The sequence below is a fragment of the Neovison vison genome, chromosome 2, assembly GCF_020171115.1.
Source record: "Neovison vison isolate M4711 chromosome 2, ASM_NN_V1, whole genome shotgun sequence".
In the NCBI taxonomy this organism is placed as follows: domain Eukaryota; kingdom Metazoa; phylum Chordata; class Mammalia; order Carnivora; family Mustelidae; genus Neogale; species Neogale vison.
The window spans coordinates 28409414-28431099 of NC_058092.1; the positions used below are offsets into that span (position 1 = coordinate 28409414).

A 21686-nucleotide genomic window follows, 5' to 3' on the forward strand; every position below is an offset into this window, starting at 1 on the left:
GCCTCTCCTGGGCCATCCTGACACACTCGTCTTTGCCCTCCCTGGACGAGTGTGCAAGGAAGAGCCGTCACAGTCTGCTCCGCGTCCGAATGCCACTTCCCGAGCGTCCACCCATGCTAGGTGTTGTTCTGGGAGCTGGGGACACAGCAGTGAATGACACAGGCAGGGCTTCCTCAGAGACTCCTGGGACAGGCAGGAGCACACGCATAAGAGTAAACAAATAAAGGAGCAAAGCCAGTACAAACACGGTCAACATAGGCGTCCCTCGCATCTTCAGTGACCCAGGGAGAGGGTATGGAGGCCAGAGCAGGCGAGTGACTTGCCCTGAGCTGCAGCCCTGGGGCGGGGGAGGGGGGATGGAACCCACCCCCCCACACTACTGTCCCCCAGCTGCTTCCCCACCTCCATTCTATGGCCCTGGCTGCCCCAGAGATGACCCATGGTTCTATCCAGAAATGTCCGATCCTCTTTTTGGCAGCAGTTGGGAGGGTGCCCCACCCCTAAGTCCCCACTGCCTATGGCACATGGCAGACTTGAACCCGGATGTTTGCTTTGGAGTAATTATGAATACAACCCACTTTCACAAGCAAAAGCATCCGGGTTTAGACCATAAATTATAACTAGACTCTACCCCACCCCCATCCATGGAGTGGGCTTCTGAATCCCTGAAGATCTCTTCTGATGGCCTTCCCTGCCTGGCCTCACCCGTGCCCCCCAGCTGTGGCTCTGCCTTGTCCACAGACCCTCGCCCCTGCCAAGAATTTCTCCTGAAGACCAGAGCTCCTGCTTACTGCCACAGAAGCTTCTGGAGAGAATCAGCCATGCCCTGGGCATATGGAAGCACCACCAAGTCTTTGCTGAACTGGAGAGGAAACACAATAGCCTTAGGTGAGCTATGTCTCAGAGAGGAACCCGGGGTTCCTGATTGGAACCAAACATACATGCAATTGAAATACCCCTTTCTCCTAAGAAAACCTAATGACCTCCGGCATGGGCATCAGACCTGGCCTGATAGAGCCCCTGACCTCCCAAACGTTGTCCTCAAGTGTCTGGCTTCTTGGCCCTCAGGCTTCTGAGAGTAGAAACCCCACCCTGCCCAGGTAATGACGTGTGCGGCAAGGGGCTGATCTCCTGAGCTAGAATGATTTCAGCCCGGTGTGGACACCACAGATCCACTCTCTGGGGCCAGAATCCCCACAACCTGGAAGGGAGACCCCGAGCTGGGGAAGAGCCGTCCACCTGTACACATACATGCTGTCAGGCACCCTCCCCAAGCCCAGTTGGCACAGCTGGGTGGCAGCAGGCGGTCTCTTCATGCAAATTAAATAAAACAACCTTTTTATCTGTTGGCTGATTCCCTCTTTTGAAGAAATCAACTACAAATTCATTTTTCAGGAGAAGCAATTATGATGATGGATGGAACGTCAAGGAAAGGGAATCAAACAGCAGCCTAGAGGCCCAGGCTGGGGGCTGCCTCATGGGGCAGGAGAGTGGGGCCAGGATCCTTTCACCTTCCGTCCTGGCTGGCTCTCCCCAACACCCTTCCCTCGCCCCCAGTTCTGTGGAGTAGGGATGATGCAGAAAGGGCCCTTCCCACCGTAGCTAACAGTCATCCCCTCTGGCTCTGTGAGAAGAGGTCAGAAGAGGCATGATAAGAAACATGGATGGCTTGTAGTCCGTCAATCATGAACACTTATTGTGCCAAATATTTTCCAGGTGGGACTTCTTTTCATCTGCACACTGGCTCTGCGAGGTAGAGATTAGCGTACCCATTTCACAGATGGAGAACCCGAGATGCTCTGACTGCCTTGCTCAAGATCATGTAGCTAACAGGGGAGCAGAGTCAGGATGGGGTCTCCACTCCACTGCAATACGAGCCCTTCTAAGGAAAGGCCGTATGTATAGCTCAGAGTCCTATAGACCAGATAGTCCACCCCTCTCCCACCCACCCTGTCTCCAGTTTGCCCATGGAAATGGAGCATGGCTTAAGACCATAGGGCCAGTCACTGGAGGAATCCACACATTTATTTGATTCAGTTTTAGGCATCGTTCAAGGATGCATGGGCTCCAAGTTCAAAGTCAAGAGATTTAGCTGCTCTCGCCAGTGGGTTGGGAGATTTGGGACAGAAAAATCCCATGGACCTTACACAGCACCCCCTCCCCCAGGAGGACCCCAGTTCCCTGGCACCACCTATGGTCACAGCAGTCCTCTGTGCTGGAGAGGAGGACGCTGGAGCTGCCCGACTGGAGGGAGGCAAGGGGAGCCCCATGATGCCAGTCCAGAGCCAGAAGCCCCAGGCTCTCAGGGAAGGGCTGAGCTGGCTGCCGTGGAGTCTGCCAGCCTGTCAGTTCTGGGGAAATCCTTCACAGAGACGGGTCTGGGCTTCCACTTCAAAGGCTCCTACAGTAAAGACCTGCTAATTGTCTGAAACACATTTTTACTGAAGTGTGAATTCTCTCTCTCCAAAGCGCAAGCCAGCGAGTTCCAGGAGACCTCTAGCTGGAAGGAGCCAGGGAGGCAGCTCCCTTGCACGGATCTAGAGGGCAAGCTGGGTGTCAGGGACCAAAGCCCATCCCATCATTTCACCTCTGGGTGTGTGTGTGTGTATGTGTGTGTGTGTGTGAGAGAGAGAGAGAGACAGCCTGGGAACTGTTAGCCTGGAGAGGGGAGGGCCAGCGCTGCTGAGAAGGAGCTGGGGACTGAACCCTGAGGGCTCAGTGGACCGAGGATTTGAGGCTCGCCACAGACTGCCCACCGTAGGGTGACCACAGGTTACCGGCTGTTGAATATAATAGCCAACAGGGGTGCCTGGGTGGCTCAGCTGGCTGGGCGTCTCACTTTAGATTTTGGCTCAGCGCATGATCTCAGGGTCTTGAGATCAAGCCCCGCATGGGGTTCCCTGCTGGGTGTGGAGCCTGCTTGAGATTCTCTCTCTCCTTCTCCCTCTGCCCCTCCTCACTCATGCGCTTGCTCTCTCTCTCATTCTCTCTCACTCTCTCTCTCTCAAATAAATTAATCAATTAATTTTAAAAATAGCTAAGAATTCCATGACGCTTGCTGTGTGGCAGTCACTGTTCTAAGTGCTGTCTGTATTTCACACCCCTACCCGTCAGGATCCTCTCGGCAACTTGCAAAAAAGGGCCCATGATTTTGTCCCTGTTTACAGATGGGAACACTGATGCGCTGAGAGTTTAAGTAACTTGCTCAAGTTCAGGGTCAGAGAGAGAGGACCAGCCCCGAGGCGGTCAGTCTGTGCTCCGGGCGCAGGAGACAGAGCAGAGGAGGCAGGACACACGGGACGTGAGTGGCGGCAACTCGCCCTCCCTCCCGTGCACCAGGACCCTGCTCTGAGGTCGGGCAAGGCAGGGAAACTGAGGACTGTTCAGAGGGAAGAGCAAAGGCCCTGGAATCACACAGATCTGGGAGTAAATATTTGCCAGCCAGGTGACCAGGGGAAGTAAACTAGCCCCTCTCTGACCTCATTTCCTCATCTCTGAAATGGAAATTACAACACCTGCCAGCAAGGTTGTTTTCAGGAGCTGAGATAAGCAGGCACTCCCATGACCTCCAGAGCGAGTGTCTCCTTAAATTTTGTGCCCAAGGCACCTCATTATTCTCTCTCTCGTCCTGGCCCCGGAGATAATTACATGTTAAGAATCTGGACCAGAAAATTTCTGGCAAGAGCAGACGACGGATGAGCAAATGAATAAAGGGAAAATTGAATGAATAGTAGTCAAGTTAACGATAGCTACTGTTCACTCATTCCTGGTCTGCTCCCGCCGGCAGGATGGGAGTCATGGGGCCCCGGAATGAGAAGGTGCAGGCCTTGTCCTCAAGGAGCTTCCCGTCCTGGGGGGCAGGCCTCTGAAGCCAGGGAGACCTATCTCTGCCTGATGCTGCTCAATCAGGAGCTGGTCTGCCTCGGGTATTGGATCCATCCTATGTGACCGGCCCGGCCAGTACATGCTGGGTACCTGGCTGCATGTGAAGGCTGCGCTCTTAGTGACCCCAGACAGGCCTATAGGTGCAACAGTGCTGGGGCTCTAGGCCAGCTCAGGACCATCCCCCAGGGCATCAGAACAAACCTGAGCTACTGCCCTCCCAGGGCCTGGGACCCTATGCCGTTCTACCCGGAACGCACACCGCCAGCCCAGACGAGAGGATCCTCAAAGGGCTACAATTGTGATTTTTAAATCGCACCCCAAGGGAGGAAGGCCTGGAGCAAAGACGGAAGGAGAGAAAGGAGAGAGAAGAACTTTCCCAGAGCTAGCCCCACTACTGATTGGAACCTCTGGAAGGCACAGGGGAATCTGAGCATCTGAGAATCATCTGGAGATCGATATGAGAGATGGCAAAGGGACATTCCTGCTGGAAGGCCCTGCAGGCTGAAAGGCTCACAGGCCTTCCATGGATCTCTACAGCACCCCACACAGAGGAATCTGGGGGCAAAGCAGAAAACTGAAGGTTGCAGGATATCAGGGCAGGGGGAGGGAAGGTGGGGCAGGGAGAAGAAAAGAGGAGGGGACAGAGGGGAAGAGGAAAGGAAGCAAAGATTGTTCTAGGCTACAGATAACCCACAGGACGGAGGCCATGAGACAAAGGGGAAGATGAGTGGGGCCTCCTCTTCCTCCTTGAAATGCCTCAAGACCTGGCATTTCAGCAAGGACTCTCTGCCACTGCCCCCTTCCTCCTGTCCTCTTCCCCGACCTCCACTGGCTTCTGAGCCAGAGAGATGTGACCGTTATCAGTCTCCTGATCTGTAAAATGGGAGAGCAACAACCTTGACCTCATACAGTTGCTCCCAGTGCTCTGCTGGTGCTTGGCAGGGAACACAGGCAGAGCCTCGTGATCAGTGGCCGGTGCCGCCTTTCTCTTCCACCCAGGAGCAGCAGCTGAGCTGACCCCCTGTGCTCTCTCCAACCAGAAGGGTCGTCTGCCGAGCTCAGGGCGAAGACAAAGGCACGGTGAGGCCACCCCGCCTGGCCAGCCCGCGGGCAGGTGTGCCTGGCTGCTCCCCGCCCCGCCCCCCGCTGGCCGCTGGCCACACTGTTCATTAAGCAAATGGCCTACAATGGCCAATGATCAGTGGAGCACGCGGGCGGCCGCCTCTCCCAAGTCAGCCTCATCAAAGGCCAGCGCCGAGCTAATTTAAAGATCTAAGTGGAACATATTTCTCCTGATGCGGCAGTTTCAATTGACTTGTATTGTCTCCAAATAAACACTGGAGTCACAGCAATTAGTTTTCTGGACAAGGTTCCAGGTTAGGGGAGCAGGGGCGGCACCGTGGGGGAGGGGCCGGTGGGAGCGGACTGGAACTGGGCAGCTAGAGGTATGGTCTGAGCCCCCAGCCTGGGCAGAGATGGGCTCTCTGGCCTCGAAGTTCCCTCCAGGGAATGGGAAAGTCCAGGTGTCCATCACGGGCTTTCAGAGCTGGCAGAGGGCCTTGCAATAGCTTTAAAAAGGATCCTGCAGCATCATTTAGACAGATCCTTTATGCAACAGAGAGAGGCAGACACTGGGGACCCAAGAGACAGTCGGATGACTCCCAGTTGTCCATCAAATTGGGCTCTGGACTCAGGTATAAATACATAACCTGGGGGCGCCTGGGTGGCTCAGTGGGTTAAAGCCTCTGCCTTCAGCTCAGGTCATGATCCCAGGGTCCTGGGATCGAGCCCCGCATCGGGCTCTCTGCTCAGCAGGGAAGACTGCTTCCCTTCCTCTCTCTGCCTTCTTCTCTGCCTACTTGTGATCTCTGTCTGTCAAATAAATAAAATCTTAAAAAAAAAAGTAAAAAATATCATATGATCTCCCTGATATGAGGAAGTGGTGATGCAACATGGGGGCTTAAGTGGGTAGGAGAAGAATAAATGAGACAAGATGGAATTGGGAGGGAGACAAACCATAAATGACTCTTAATCTCACAAAACAAACTGAGGGTTGCTGTGGGGAGGGGGGTTGGGAGAAGTGGGTGGGGTTATGGACATTGGGGAGGGTATGTGCTTTGGTGAGTGCTGTGAAGTGTGTAAACCTGGCGATTCACAGACCTGTATCCCTGGGGATAAAAAATATATATTTATAAAAAATAAAAAAAAATAAATAAATAGGGGCGCCTGGGTGGCTCAGTGGGTTAAGCCACTGCCTTCGGCTCAGGTCATGATCCCGGGGTCCTGGGATCGAGTCCCACATGGGGCTCTCTGCTCAGCGGGGGCCCTGCTTCCCTCTCTCTCTCTGCCTGCCTCTCTGTCTACTTGTGATCTCTGTCTGTCAAATAAACAAAATCTTTAAAAAAAAAATAAATAAAATAAAAAATAAAAAATAAATAAATAAATAAAAATAAAATAAAATAAAATAAAGTTTTCTCATGCAAAAATAAATAAATAAATAAAAATACATAACCCGTATTTCCCAGCATGTTGCGGCTTCAAAGATGCTTCTGGTGTTTAAAATCTCATTTAATTGACACACTGGCCCTGAGGGATGGAATGACTCTTCTCACTTCAGAGTTGAGTTAACAGAAGCTCAGAGAAGTCAAGGGACTTGCCCAAGGTCACACAGCGGAGTGGCAGCTTTGGATGTTCTGCTCTTCTTACCACCCCATGCTGGGTGGGGATGGGTCTTGCATTGCCCTGGGCCCCTGTGGATGAAGTCTTGTGTCCCAAAGAGTCTCACTATATGGAGTGCCCTTGTTTTCCTAAGGTGACAAGCCCTGGCCCCTAGGAAGTTCCTGTCTGATGGCAGAGGCAGAGAGGTGCCCAGGCTGAAAAGCCAGGAATAAATATGGAAAGGCTAGAAAGTGACAGAAGAGGACAGAACTTTGGGAGGCAGCCTAGGGAATGCAGCCAGGAGACTGGCTGGGCCTGTGTTCAGTGGGAAACAAAAACCCCATCATTAAAGCTACAGTCCAGGCTCCAGCAGAGGCCAGGCCCGGCCAGGGACCTGAGCTGAATCTGCACCAGAGGCACCTGCGGCCTGGGGCTGAGAGGCGGGGCTGCACCCAGAGAGGAAAGATGGGACACGTGACCTTTGCCTGAGGGACCCTGGGCCCTGGGGCCACACACTGCAGGCTGGGTGTATGGCCTTGGGACAAGGGACGGTACACAGCCCCAGCAAGCAGCAAGGAGTCTCCAGGCACCTGCGGGACCTGCTGCGGCGAACCTGGGGGTCTAGCGTCTATTGTGCACTAAAGAAAGGAGAGTGGCTACTTTCTTCCTCACCAGGTGGCCTGAATGGACACTGGGACAAGCGCCTCATCAGGTATCATTTGAGCAGATCGGCCTGACTCTAAACCATACATACTCTCCTGAAGGTGGCTCTGGGACCCGAAGGACCTGTCGGGGTGAATGGCCTCACATGTGAATAATGAATCAACAACAATGGCAACGGCCACTGCTTTCTGAAGCCGTATTCTGTGCCAGGCAATGGGCCAGCACCTCCATCCTCTCATTTTACAGAGAATTAATCGGAGGCCCAGAGATGTTCAGTAACTCACTGCACGTCACGTTGCTTGTAAACAGCAGAGCAGGGACGGAAAACCCTACTCTGTCCAGCGTAAAACCCAGAGCTCTTAGCTGTTTCTGATATTATCCACATCCCATCAGGCTGTCAGAGACCCGGGCTAGTTGATTTTCACACTCTCCTCCAAGAAGGTTTTCTCAGGAGGGTGAAGGAAGACAGAGAAGGAGGAGAAAGAGATGTATGGAAGGTAAAAGGCAAGATACTCCTCGGGATTTGGGTTGTGGAGTTTGCAGACAGTAGGGAAAGGCACTGGAAGAGGAGAGCAGAGGATGGGGGGCTGCTGGGGAATGAGGGGAGGGAGAGAGAAGCAGAAGCAAGAACTGTTCCAGAAGGAAGGGACCATCTGCTCCCCCGGCCCACTCTGGGGCCTGGTGTTTCCATTTCTCATCGCGAGGGTCCCACTCACCCTCATCCGCCTTTTTGTTTCTCCTCCTCCTTCAACCTCAGACCCCCAGACAGTTCCACTGTTAATGGCCTATGGCATCTGCCCCTCTTGCCCACCACCACCTGCCTCCGGGCTCTGTCGTCCCCTGCCCAGAGTGGCCACCACCACCTCGCTGTCCCCAGCTCTCCCGGGCTCTGCCTCCGGAGGCTCTGATCACGTGCCTCCCTCTGCTCAAAAGCCTTCAAAGGCAGGCCACTGCCTAGAGAATCAAGTCCAAGTTCCTTCCTCATGCTGGCCTGCGAGGCCCTTCCCTGTCTGGCTCCCACCCCGGGCCCTCCCTGCCTTCTGTCTACCTACAGTGTTCTCTCCCTGACACCACATGCGCTCTCCCTTCCTGCTGGATTCGGGTTTGGCTCAAATGTCTACATATCATCGTACTGGGGTACCGTCCAAAGGATCCCACCCCCCTCTGGGCTTTCAGACCCTTACTCTGCTTTAGGTTTTCCGCAAAGCAGTATCAACAGCTAATATTCAACATACTGGATTTTTGATCCTCTTGCCCCCCTGAAAGCAGGGATGGTTTTATTCATGGCCCTAGCATCAGGGCGCAGAGCTGTGCCAGCCTGTCCCGGGCATCTGGGGCTTGTTGAACAAGTGAATGACAGCCCTGCCACCCCACACTTCAAACTCTTGGCCACAGCGACTCATGACACTGCAGCTGTCCTGATGGGCCCTACCCACTTTCTGCCACTCGCCTTTGTACTGAAGCTCAAGTGGGACCTGGGATCCATCTTCAGTGCCTCCTCTTCCAGGCAGCCCTCCCCCCCTTTCACCTACCTGTCAGCCACATGATAGAGTCTTTATAAGGGCTAATATTTCATTGCTTGGTTATAGTTTCCTTAAATAAGAATGAAAGGTCCGTGTCTTACCTACACTGTTCCCCCACAGAACACCAGGTACCAAGCCTGATATGTACTAGGTACTCAGTAGTTATTTCTTGAGTGTAGCACAGAGATAGAAGATTTGATGCAGCAAGGGTTTTCCTCCAGCCAAACCCTGGGTTGGCTGAGGTCCTATTATGTGCTGCACACCATGCTGGGAGACTTCGGTGTGCCAGGTCCTATACTGGGAGAGACCTACCATGTGCCAGGCTCCACACCAAGACAGCACCTCCTGCGGGCCAGCCTGAGATGGCCGAAAGCCTACTATGTATGGATCTGGTTTGGATGAATTCCTCTGATGGCAGGTAGGGGCACCCATGCTACCTGGATTCATGCTGAGAGGGCACCTACTGTGTGCTAGGCCCTGAGCCAGGCAGCAAGATAAGGAAAACTCAGCCCCTGCCTTCAAGCACCTCACCATCAGCCCGAGGCAAGCAGTAAATGGGAAAGGAAGGGGAAGGAGGAAAGCACAGGGGAGATTAATAACAACTATTTATTCTGGCAAATTATGAGTGTATGTAGGGCCATCTGTGCACATAGCTGCACGCCTGCTCGTCACCAGCAAGGCCCAGCACAGGAGCCCAGCACAGCTCTAGAGAGCAGCCTGGCCTTCCATCCACGTGTCCCCGCCGAGGGAAGAGTCGCCCAGCCTCCTCGTCTCCAGCCCTCCAGCCCACTGCCCACCAGGTGGACGGGCACAAGCAAGTCTAAAAGTACAGCCAAGGCCTGGCACAGATGTGACAAGGGAGCCTCTCCCTCCTGCCAGAGCTGAGGTGGCCGCTCCTGAAGCTGGCAGATGGGGGACCAGGACACAGAGGGTCGGTCACTCCTGGGGACTCCCTGAAGAGAATGGGAGTCACCGCCCCCAACAGAGGGGCTCTGACTGCTTAGGAAGGAAGATACTGTATGGCCACTAGGGAGGCCGAAATGGGTATGAGGATGAATTCACTGAGGGGTGAGCTTGGGACCCAGGGAAAGGCCCTTCCAGAATGTCCAGCCGGCAGCATGGAGCAGACCCCAGATCCTGCCTGCTTCCACTGAAACGCGAGAGATGAAGCTGGGCCCCTGCCCCGAAGACCTAAATCTTTCTACAAATTAGTCTTGATTCTGACACCAGATTGAACCTTGACTTTAACCTCATCCTGACCTTGGACCCCAGCTCTATACTAAATCCCAATTTTACTTGACTGAAGCTGGAGGACCTCTGTCTCCCTTGACTCTGAAACAGACAGGCAGAAAGAATCCTCTTGGAGAAAAGCAATCCCATGAGCCACACAGGGCTCTGAATTCTAATGGTCTAGAAAGAACGTAAAAGAACGTGCCTGCAGTAATAAAATACAAAGAAGAAGAAAAATAGCATTCATCAAGCCCTTGCTGTGTCCAGGTACCATCTTAAGTGCTTTGCGTGTACTAATGCCCTTATTCCTAACAACAACCTCATTTCACAGACAAGAAAGAGAGGCACAGAGTAGTTAAGCAATTTCCCCAAAGACACACAGCTGGTAGCACAGTCTGCATTCGAATCCAGACCACCTGGCACTAGAGCGTCTGTGTGTGCCAGTGATACTGGAGTTGCTCTAAACGTCCGCCAGCTCCTGCTTCGGTGCATGTGTGTCCGCACACTCGTGCACACATACGTGCACACACACACACACACACACACACACGCAATCTCCTTTTCCTTTTCGGAACAATGTTCTGAAATGGTTTTTATTACCCCAGTCCTAGAGGTGTAGAAATTGGAAGTCTGGAAGAAGAACTGGCTTGCCAACGAAAGCGCAGCTGAGACTCGATCGAGCTGGCATTCAAATTCGGATTTTTAAATATACTCATTCCTGCTTACAAAATAGACGCACACCCCATACTATAAAGAAAAAGAAATAGCAGTACTTATAATTGCACTATGCAGAAAAACCACTGTTCATATTTTGGTATGAGACCTTCCACCCTTTACCCCATTTATACAATAATACCTGTTTTCAATAAAATAAAATACTTTTCCATAGTATTTATGGGGGGGCTGCAAAATTTCCTTGACCTCTCCGCACAGGTGGGGAGCTCGGTATCGAAGCCCTCCCCCACTCCCAGAGAGATCAGATTTCCAGCAGATCAAATGAGAATGGGCTTGGCTGTGTGGCGGGCAGCCGGCAAAGGGCCACACAGGCCATGCAGAGGACGCTCGGCCCAGCTGGGACCCTTCATCCCACCACACAATACACTCTCATGAAGCAAGGGCCTCCCTGAGATTGGTCTGTTGACTCTAGGGACTGTCTTGATAAACACTTGTTGAAAACCCTGCTGCAAACCAGAACCGGGCTGGGACTTTGGGGTCACAGTCTGTGGGACCAGATTCTCACGAATGACTGTGTGCTCGCACCTGCCAATTACATGCTTAGCCCCCTGGGATATCCGGGGCCCTAATGCTAGTGGCTGCCGAAGGTCTGGGGTGGAGGTGGGGGTGCATATCAGAGCCTCAGCGACAGGCTAGGGTCAGAGGTTTTTTTGAAGCCAGAGCAGAGCAGATGTACTCAGGCTCAGAAGGAAAATGTCCCAGAGCAGGGCCCAGGAAAGGAGAGGGCTGGAGCCTGCAGCTGTGAGGAGGGGGCTTCACGGAGGAAGCTGGCTGGCCGGGGAGGACAAGGTGCTCGGGGTGGCCCAGCGCACCTGCTGTGGGGCTGTCGAGGCTCACAGCTGTGGGGCCAGACCCAGGGGGTCAGTGCCTGTGAGCAGAGGCTGGGGCAGGTGACTCTGAGCCCCTGCAGCGCCCTCTGAAGGGAGGGAGCCAAGCAGCCCTGCATTCAAGGTAAGGACACACGGTCAAGGACACATGCAAGAAAGGGACAGCAAACACCCGGGGGTCCTTGGGCCAGGAGCAAGGACACAGTGAGGAAGGGACAGTAGACACCCTGGGGTCTTTTGTCTCTTCTTCCCTCTTCTTTGTCTTCTTCCCACCGCACTCCTGGGGGTGGCCATGTGACTGCTGGGGACCAAGTGGCCAGAGCCCAAGGCCCCTCTCCACAGCAGCAGGCTTCTGTCCTACTTACTTACGTCGGCACCGCCAATGCTGGTCTCGAGCAGATTAATGAGGCCACGGCTGAGGCCCTGCACCAGGGGACTGGCCTTGTTTCTAGGTGACCAGGCACTTGAGCCTAAATTAACTTTGACTACCCTTTGTGCTCTCCCCCTTGGCAGGACAGGAGGAGGAGAAAGAGGGAGGAGGTGGGGGGGAGAGGAAGAAGAGGAGGAAGGGGGCAGGGAGGAGGAGAGGAGGGGCGACAAAGCAGGGGAGGAGGAGGGACAGAAGGCAGGAGAAATGGGGAGAGACTGAAGAAGGAGGAGAGGGCAGTAAGGGGGCAGAAGAGCAGTGTCCTGGGGCAGGAAGTACGGGGCTGCCCCCTGCTTCTCCTACTCCACCAAACTGCCCAGGCAGGATCTCCTGGAGGTGGTCTCTTTTGTGAGGGGGGAAGGAAAATGAACGTCCTGCCGGTCAGCCACTTCCCTTTAGAGGTGTGGAAGCCAGTTCCATGAGGAAAGGGACTTTCCCCAAGTCAGGGTGGGTAGGTGGAGGTACATGAGTGGAGCCCAGGCCCCCTGACTCCCTGCCAGTGCACTTCCTGCCGCGCAGTACGTACCCCACAGTGACAAAGACCTACTCATCCCTCAAAACCCTCCTCAAAGAGCCACTCCTCTGGGCAGTCTCCTCAGGACCCCCACAACCTGCAAGAGTGCTTCCCTCTGACCAACGTCTGGCGTCCTCTCCCCTGCGGGCCTGAGACGTCGCCTGGACAGCCCTGCTGACAATTCGTCTCCCCGGCCCTGCTGCCCAGCACAGAGTGGGCGGTGAGGGGATGAAGGAATGAATGAACGAATGAATGAATGAACGGAGTTGGGCTTTCAGGTCAAGCAAATCTGGGTTTGAATCTCCGCTCTGCCTCCTGGTAACTGTGACCACTGGTGAGTCTCTCAGCCCCTTCGAACCTCAGTTTTCTCATCTCTGAAATGGATCCCTCGCAGGGTTGGAAAATAAACTACATAACGCAATCCCCCATTCATTAGCTTGTACCCTTACTGAGCACCTACTGTGTGCCACACAGGCTCTGTGAGGGGCCCTGGGTACCCGGCAGGGAGTGAATAGGTGTGGTCCATGCCCATGTAGGGCTTACAGTTTGCTGGGGGCAAACAGACAGGAGAAAGTATCTGAATGAATAACTACTTAACAGCAGAAGTTCCAGGAAGGAAAAGGCAAGACACACGATAGAGCATGGGGGGGGATGGGGAGCCATCGAGGAAGGCCTCTTCAATATCTGAAGACCAAGAAGGAGCCCAGCCACACTGAAGCAGGACTGTTTGGAGGAAGGAGAAGGAGGGAAAGGAGGAAGAGAAGGTGCCCGCGTGCTCTCCGCGTGTCTGCTCACTCAGGACACGTTTGCTGAACTCCACGCATGCATAGGCTGCATACTACCCTGCTGACCCCGAGGCCACGGTTTGGGGGGCTGGCCCCTGATTCCCATGGCCTCATAGCCCACGTGGTGGGGAGGGGGTGCTGGATGCCAGTGAAGGAAATAATCCACCATAAGCACGGAGCTCAGGTTCTGGAAGTGCCGAGGGCTGCCCAGCGTGATCAGAGCAGGTGGCAGGAGAACCCCAGGAGGTGGGGGAAGGGGAGAGACAGCAGGAGAGAGAGCTACGGACAGGAAGTCAAGCTGACATCTGCGGAGGAAGGGAAGTCCATAGTTTGAGGGACCTGGTGGGCCCAGCAGAGAACTCGGGGCTTATTCTCAGGGCGATGGTGAGCTATGGACGGCTTTCGGGGGAGGCTCCAAGACTGAAACTGTAGATACCAACCATGGAACGGATGGAGGGGTGGGGGCCAGCACAGACGCAAGGAGAACAGTGTCACCGCAATGACCATGGCCCAGGGGAGCTGCTGCAGACCGGATGGAGAGGAGGACACTGACCAAGGCTTGCTTGGAAAAGGAAACCTGCAATAGAGTGAAGGATGGGGCCAGGGCCCCTTGCGATCCCGTGGGTTTCCAGCCTGTGGAACTGGACACGTGAGGAAACCATCCACTGTGAGCTGGGTGCTTTTGAGGCATCTAAATGGAGATGCGGAACAAGGACGGGGACACGCAGGACTTGGAGCTCAGAGGAGACACTCACTCGGGCTTTATTACCTTAACAGCTATGGGTGGCCCTAGCAGGAAGTACAAAGAGAGACCCCCAAGAGAACAGCTTGAATAAGAAACATTGCCTGGGGTGGGAGGAGCACAGCCAGAAGCTAGAGGACCCCCAGGGTGGTGCTGAGGACACGGGAACCACAGCTGGGCCCCTCTCTGTCTGCAGTCCGACAGCCTCTGGCCTCCCTCCTGTGTGTGGGCTGGTTCAGGAAACCTACTGTCCCTAGGAGCCAAAGGACGTCCCAGAATGTGAGGTCTGATGCCGTTGGGTGGGCACAAGGAGGGCAAAGTGTATACTTTCCACTGGGGAATCAGAAGAGAATCCGGGAAGAGGGGCTGCGAAAGGACTCTGAAAGACAGAGGGCTTTTGCGGGCCAAGATGGAGAGAGAGACTTCCTAGGGGAATGACCCGACCGTGGCTGAGCCCTGGTGGTATGCCTTACGTCCCAGACTTGGACTTGTCACTGCACCAGCCTGACAGGCCCTGGGCACTAGGCAGGACTCACTCCCGCTTATATCTCCCAGGGCCCAGCACACACCCAAGGACCTGCTCAAGAAAGTTCACAGATGCCCTTCTGTGCAGGAACTCACAAGTGAAGGCAGGGATTGAGAGCTCATCCAAGGCGTCAGGGGGAGGGAGCCTGCAGCCTCGCTGGGAAGGCAGGTGGTCTATACTGAGTAAGCACTGGCGAGCTGCGGGTTTTGAGGGGGTCAGTGCTGAAAGGTATGCAGGGGACTCCCAATGTTCAGCGGTGGGAGAGGGCCTGAGGCCAGAGGGCAGGAAAACAGAGAAGAACATGTCTGTGTTCCAAAGACAGGTCCCCAGGGATTACCCTGGTTAGCTTAAGGAGGCCAAGAGTGTGCACGCCTCACCTCCACTCACAGGTCCAAGCACACGTATGTACATCTGCACACACACAAGGACACACCCGTGCATACACACATCACAGATAAAACCAGATGGCCACACAGGACACCCAAGCTCAGGCCACAGACACTTCAACCAACACATAAGCACAGAACGACAAGGGCCTGCAGGTATGCACAGAGGGACGCACTCCTGTGTGAGCCTGCATGTGCACACATACACTCACACTCACACATGCAGGGGCCCACAGGAGCAGGCAGGAAGGCCAAGCTGGCTCTGTGTGCGGTGCTGGTGTTTCCAGCACGGCCGGGCCCAGGCTTCAGCCACAGAGGCCCCCAGGCCCAGGCAGCTCTAAACAGCCCTCAGCAGAGCGAGGGGGCAGTCAGCCCGGACCGTGAGCTTACCTGTTCTCTGAGACTGGGGTGGACATGTCAGCCCACCAGCCAGCTTCTCCCCTTGCTTGGACAGCTGCAGCAGGGAAGTGACAGTCCCATGGGCCAATGGCCTGGCAACCCTGCTGGGAGGGGAGGAAAGGCAGGTGTGGGATATGAGGCTGGGCTTGGCCCAACACTGCCGTGACGGTGCCTCCCCAGCCGAGAAGCACACATCACGTGTGCACACGTGGGCAGACACACAAACACGTGGACGGATGCACAGCAGCTGACCCACAGAGACACAAGTCCTGAGTCGTTAGAGACCTCAGGTCACCCACAGACAGAGGCACAGATACAAGGCTTGCACACCTGCACACAGATACACCCTTAGATGTGCATGCGTGTGCGTGCACACACACAAAGCCCAGATACTTGGGGCCGCAGGCACACACATTCACACACAAGCACCTCGGCACAGACACACACACAGCTGTCACATGGGCTGCACGCCCAAGGGTCAAACATATCCACGTGTACATAGAACACATGAAACATACACACACTGAAGGACACGTGTACACGGACGCCATGGCAGAATGTTCAGGAACATCCTGGCCCGTGCCGTACAGACTCAGATCCATCAAATACGCCCAGGCACCCAGCACCACGCACACACACACACACACACACACACACACGCACATACAAACACATGCAGACACACCTCGCACACATACACGTGGGCACTCACACGCGCATCCAGAGTGCTCGCTGACCTTCTGCATGAGGGTCTCCTCTCCTCCCCTGCCTCCCGGCCAACAGGGCCAGGGGCTGGGGTTTAGGCTGGTCGCCCACGTGGGGTAAACACGGTCAAGGCCACGGCCCCCAGAGTGAAGACTCAGCATCCAGAATCACTTCTCAGAACTGACAGGTAACAGGGCAAAGCAGCAGGGCCTTGGGGGGCCACCTTCTCTCCCAAGTAGCCGGTCTCCCTTCGCTGCCCATGGGCATGTGGAGGACCTCAGGGCAGGAGTCCTGAGTCCTGGCTCTCTGCTCAGTGTGTCCACCCACAGCCCCGAGAGCGGTGTCCCTGGGGAGCTCTGACACGCGCCCTTCCCACCATCTACCCTTTCCACCATCTACCCTTTTCCCTCTCCAGGCAAGCCCGCACACGGCCGAGCCAGGACGGCAGAGCTGGGGAGAGATCCTGGGAGGAGAAGGGCCAGGGCTGGGGCTGGGGCACGCAGGCGTGATCCGTGTAGCCAGCAGCCGCCTTGGCTCGATGCTGGGCAGAGGTGCTGCGTAAGCAGAGAGCGGAGGAGGAAAGTTACTTAGGAAGATTAAATGAGTCAGTGTAGCATCTCCCCAACAGCCATTTAAATGACTCAAAGCCTCGATTGTGAAATGGCCACAATTTACCCAGACGGCGACATTCCAAGCACACACCCGAGAGAGGGGAAAACGCGGCTAACCCCTTCTATACCGGCGCACATGCAGACAGGCTCTGTCTTGGGAAAAGGACTGCCTGAGGCCACGTCCGCTCCCACACCATGCCCCCAGCTGGCACACGGCATCACCATCTCTGCCAGGCCCTGAGGGGTTCTGAACGGAGCCCAGACCTGAGCGCCAGCCTCTTCAGGCAGGTGGAGTGGGCGCAGAGCATAGCTGGACCCCAGAGGTGGGCGGGGACGCACAGAAGGGCACCAGGCGGCAGCTGACCACTGATGACAGCCGGCTGATGAGCGTGTGACTTCCAGTCTCTCTACTTGGGTATATTTTGAAATTTTCTAAAATAAAAGGTTTGTTTGTTTGTTTTTTTGTTTTCTTTTAAGCTTTGGATCTCCTCTCTTAGCGATGATATTCTTTAATCAGTGGTTCACTTAATCACACATTCATTCAATCTGCCGGCGGCTCGGGGGCCCTGCCCTCAGAGATCTCCCCATCCAGGGGGGAACCGGCCTGCAAGTAGGCTCGTCTGTGACACGCTGGCTGAGACCTGGCACCCATGGGGTTTAAGGAGCAAGACCCCTGTGCTGGAACTGGAGGCCTTGAGCTGGTCTGGGGTCCTGAGCAAGGACATGCCTGCAGAGTGATGGGGGTGGTGACAGCTTCCCCCTAGAGCAGACACGTTGGCTCCTTTGGGGACCTGATGCCGTTTGTTAGCATGGGGGTGAGTGAGGCTGAGTGGGCAGGGGGTTGGCCAGCGCAGTGGAGGCTGGGCCTAACAGTAAATTTCTAGATGGATCCTTTATAAGATCTGGGCCCCTGGCACAGGGCAGGGAAGAGGGTGGTAGCAGGGGGGGGGGCTTGCTGGTGGCAGGGGGAAAGGAGCATGGTTCTGCCACACTTTGAGCTCCCCAGTGTGCCTGGCAACATCCCCCCATCCCCCACCTCGTATATATTGCTGGAGGCGGGGAGCACGATGTCCAGGGACAGGTATAGAAACCGAGGCTCTAACAAAGGGGCCCCAGAATAAAGCTGGGCTGGGTCCCAAGCCTCATGGGACTGATTGGGGCCTGCACTTGGACTAAAGAGAAGATGTTGACACTGCAGGGACCTGGGCAGGGCAGAAGTGGGGAGAGGTGTAAGTCGGCGTGCTATGTGAGGGCGGGGACCCCATCTGTCACCCCAGGGCTTGGCGCCTGCTCCGTGCTGGAGAATATTGTTGAGAGCATGAAAGTGAAAGGCCAGGTGAGGGACTGGGGGCCCCTGGAGAAGGAGGGGACACCAAGGACAGAGGGAGGTATGTAAAGAGACCTGACTGGCTGGATGGTGGCCTCAGGGGCTCTGAATCCATTCCTGGGCTGAGCCCATGCTTACCAAGAGAGCAGGCCGAGTGGCCCAGACCATCCTGTCAGCCCCTATCCCCTCCTGATCCGCACCTCCAGGATTCCTGCTGCTAAGCTCGGCTCTTTGGGGTCACCACCCCCCATGACCCCATAGAACCAGCGCCTCCGGTCCCCAGCCTGTGATGACCTACAGTGCACAAGGAATGAGCACCCCAAAGCCCCTTCCAGCCGCAACTGGCTGGGGAGCTGCGGTGGGGGTGGGGGACAGTCCCCAAGGAAGAAAGAGTGCCAATTTGGCCTTGACCAGGGAACCGCCAGGCACATGTCACTCCTGTTCCTGCTTTGGGGCGTCTCAGGGTGCCCCCAGAGCTGGAGCCAGACCCATGGAGATGACCTGCCCTCAACAATCACACGTCAGGGACAGCCACTCTCTGATTAGTCTCTCCACGCTCCGCTGGTTTCCGCAGACATCCGGGGCGGCGTGTGCCCGTCCACAGAGGTGGGTCCTGGGCAGAGCAGGTGTGTGTCCATGTGTGTGCACACCCACGCACTCCTCCCCACCCTCATTCTGCCACTGCCCCCCGGAGTCCCCCACCGTTCCTGCTGCAGACCTGCCTCGTTCGGGTCCCGCGCTGGGGACTAAAGGGCATGCAGAAGCAAGCAGGAAAGGGGTCTCGGCCTGAATTCCAAAGTCTGAAATAGTCCACCACAATTATCTTTGTTCTGACAGGCTGATTAGCATAATTATCCCATCAGAGGGAAGAAAAACAGGAGAGAGAGGATGAGGACAATGGCAGACAGAGAGACAGTCTGGGGCAGACAGAGACAGCAACAGGCACAGGTACCAGGAGACAGGGCATCTCAGCGGAAGCAGCTGCCCAAAAGATTGAACAGGGCTGCTGGCCCCAGGAGAGACCCTGGCCCCAGCAGAGCCCCGAGAGGGCCTTTCTCTCCTCCACTCCTGGCCAGGCCATGCTGAGTGTGGGCTGCAGGGCCCGGCTATCAACAGGAAGGGCTAGACAGAGCCATCTCTAAGGTCCTACCAGCTCCGACTTGAGTGTCTAGAGATGGCAGAGCTTGGACGGGCGAGACACCACTGTTTCGCCAAAGGAGGCAACGAAAGAGCCTTGCAGCAAGGTTGTCCTGCTTTAAGTCCAGTCGCACCTGCTTAACTCTCAACCCCTCCTAGGAAGAGCCCAGAATGTGCACTTCCTCTGCTCCAGGGACAGCTAGGTTCTGGGGACTCAGTGAGGACTAGGACAGCCAACCACTCTCACTCCTGGGGAGCTCCCTGCCTGACAGAGGAGGACAGAGAGACCCAGCCCTATGATTTCAATACCCTGTTATGGCCGGTCTGAGAGTCTGACCATAGGTGACTGTGACCGCAGACTAAGGACACAGGGTCCAGCTTGCTGGGGGAAGGCACAGAAAGGTGTCTCAAGGAAGGGAGGCCCGAGGAAGGACTGAGTGACGGGCAGGGTGGCAGGTGGTTGTGGGAACATCAGTTCTGGCCCTGGTAAGTCCAGACATCGTGGTGGATAACTGTTGCTCCCTAACCATCCACGACCCACTTGTGAACCAGTTCACGCCCATTAGATTCTCCTTGACAACCAAATGGAAAGATCCTTGGGAGCAGGCCCTCTCTCCTTTCTCCTACACTCCTCACAGCCCTGGGAAGGCAGCAGGCTTCATCAGAAGCTCTGGTCAGGCTAGAGGAGGGCCGTGGGTGGGGGGTCCTAGGCACAGGCCTTTGGTGCCTCCCACTCTCTCTCCTCCAAGGGGTTCAGGGTCTCGTCTAGGTACATGCCGCAGGAGGTCCGTCCCAGCCCCAATGCCACCTTCCAGGAAAGAATTAAAGTGATGCTTTGGCTTCTCGGGGAAGGGGCAGGGAAGGAGAAAGACAGCCAAGCAAACCAGCTCATCTAGAATAGCTCTGCGCTCGCCTATAGTGGAGGTTGATTAACCCTGGAGCAGGGGGGCGCTGGAGAGGAAGGTAGTGCAGGGGTTGGGGTGGCAGGGAAGGAAGAAACAGGAATATATTGGAGGATGAGATGGAGAGAAAGGAAAAGAAGGAGACACACACACATACACACACAGATGCAGAGAAATCAAAAGACAGAGACAGAAGCCAATAGAAGGTCAGAGAGAGGGGGAGATACAGAGAGGCAAGGAGAGGGACCAAGCCAGATGGAGAGAGGGCTAAAAAAAGGAAGGAAAGAAAGAAGCCAGGGAGGCAGAGAAGCGGAAAAAGAAAAGGGAAACAAACAAGCAGCCCAAAATGGTCTGGGGTGGTTGGAGGTGGGAGGAGGGGCAAGAACAATGAGAGAGAGGGATAGAGGGAAACAGGACCAGCGAGCATCGGAGAGAAGCAACCAGCCATGGGGCTGAGGAGGGGGGAGGGGGGAGTATCCCTAACCAGGCCAGGCCCAGCCTGGGGCTGGGGTCCAATGCAGGGAGCCATGTGCCCAGTGTCATCTACTCCTTCTGTCCACATGAGCCAGATCAGACCACAGTCTTCCACTCCATCAGGCTGGCAGGTCTCCCTCGTGCCTCCTGCACACTTGGCTCCTCGAGGATGTCTGGGGGAGGCGGGCGGTGGAGAAAACAGCTCCGGGAATAAACAATCTTGCTCAGCCTCCTGAGACCAGGACACTCAGGACGCCAGGCTGAACATGAAAGTCACACCCGTCACGCTTCCTGATGGTCTCCCGCGGGCCCAGAAGGAGGCTGAGGACCTACATCAATAACCACAATGTCGAGGAACTCTTTCCTTGTGGCAGGGGCACTGTGCTAAGCTCTATCCATGCAGGATTCCAGGGAGTCCTCCAACAGCTCCCTGAGCTGTGTGTCCTTATCCACCCCTTTGAACACGGGAGGCCCAGAGAGGTTTGGGAACTTGCTCAAAGCTGCACAGCTGGAAGTTGGTGAAGTGGGACCTGAACCCTGCTTTGAATTTCTATTCCTTAGGATCTATAAAGAGGAGTGAGAGGGTGCTGGTCTCCGTGGGGCAACCCATCTGCCGAGGTTCAGAGTCCTTTAGGAAGTGATCCTTGGCCAAGAGGCCCCTATATCCCCCTTCCTACTCTTCAAATTGGTGTGGCCCCCAGAACACCTTGGCATTGAACGGCTGTCATTGACAAGGGCATCCCAAAGCATTCAGTGTATCAAACTGGTCCCAGATCGCCTGCCCACCACCCCCTCCCAGCCCCGGGGACAAGGAATTAACTGGTAAGAGTGAAGAGACGATGTGTAGAGTTGGAAGGCTTCTCTTCTCAAGCAGAAGCCCACCACCCTTCTCTCTGAACACCCTTGACCATGGAGGGCCCACAGGATGAAGCATGCGGATGCGGGAGGTGCTGAGAAGCTGCAGGCTCAACCTGGGACGATAGGGGTAGGTTGGGCTGACATACTTCAGCTCTCTGGACAGCACTGAAGTCATTCCCCAGACAGTAATCCCCTTGTCTTGCTCGAGAGGTGCTGGCTGAGGATTCAAGATTAGTCAGAGCTCCTGTGATCTCTCCTAGAGGGTGTCCATGAGCTCTGGCCTGGCAGCCTCTGTTAACACGACTGATGAAGCCCCCCAAGGACAAGAAATCAGACCACAGGCTCCCTATGACCAAGGGTGACCCCCACACC

The 21686-nt window shown here is 55.4% G+C and overlaps 1 protein-coding gene across 4 annotated transcripts in view; it reads right to left on the bottom strand.

Moving 5' to 3' along the window:
* Positions 1-21686, bottom strand: part of GRIK3 (glutamate ionotropic receptor kainate type subunit 3) — a 225983-nt gene that overhangs the window by 131379 nt on the left and 72918 nt on the right. The window contains exon 1 of one of the 4 annotated variants that reach the window (XM_044237823.1): positions 15292-15309. The exons of the other annotated variants lie outside the window; for them this stretch is intronic. The gene's annotated coding sequence lies outside the window, so the exon portion shown is untranslated. Of the gene's footprint in view, positions 1-15291; positions 15310-21686 lie in introns of those variants that run through there. 4 annotated transcript variants of the gene reach the window in all.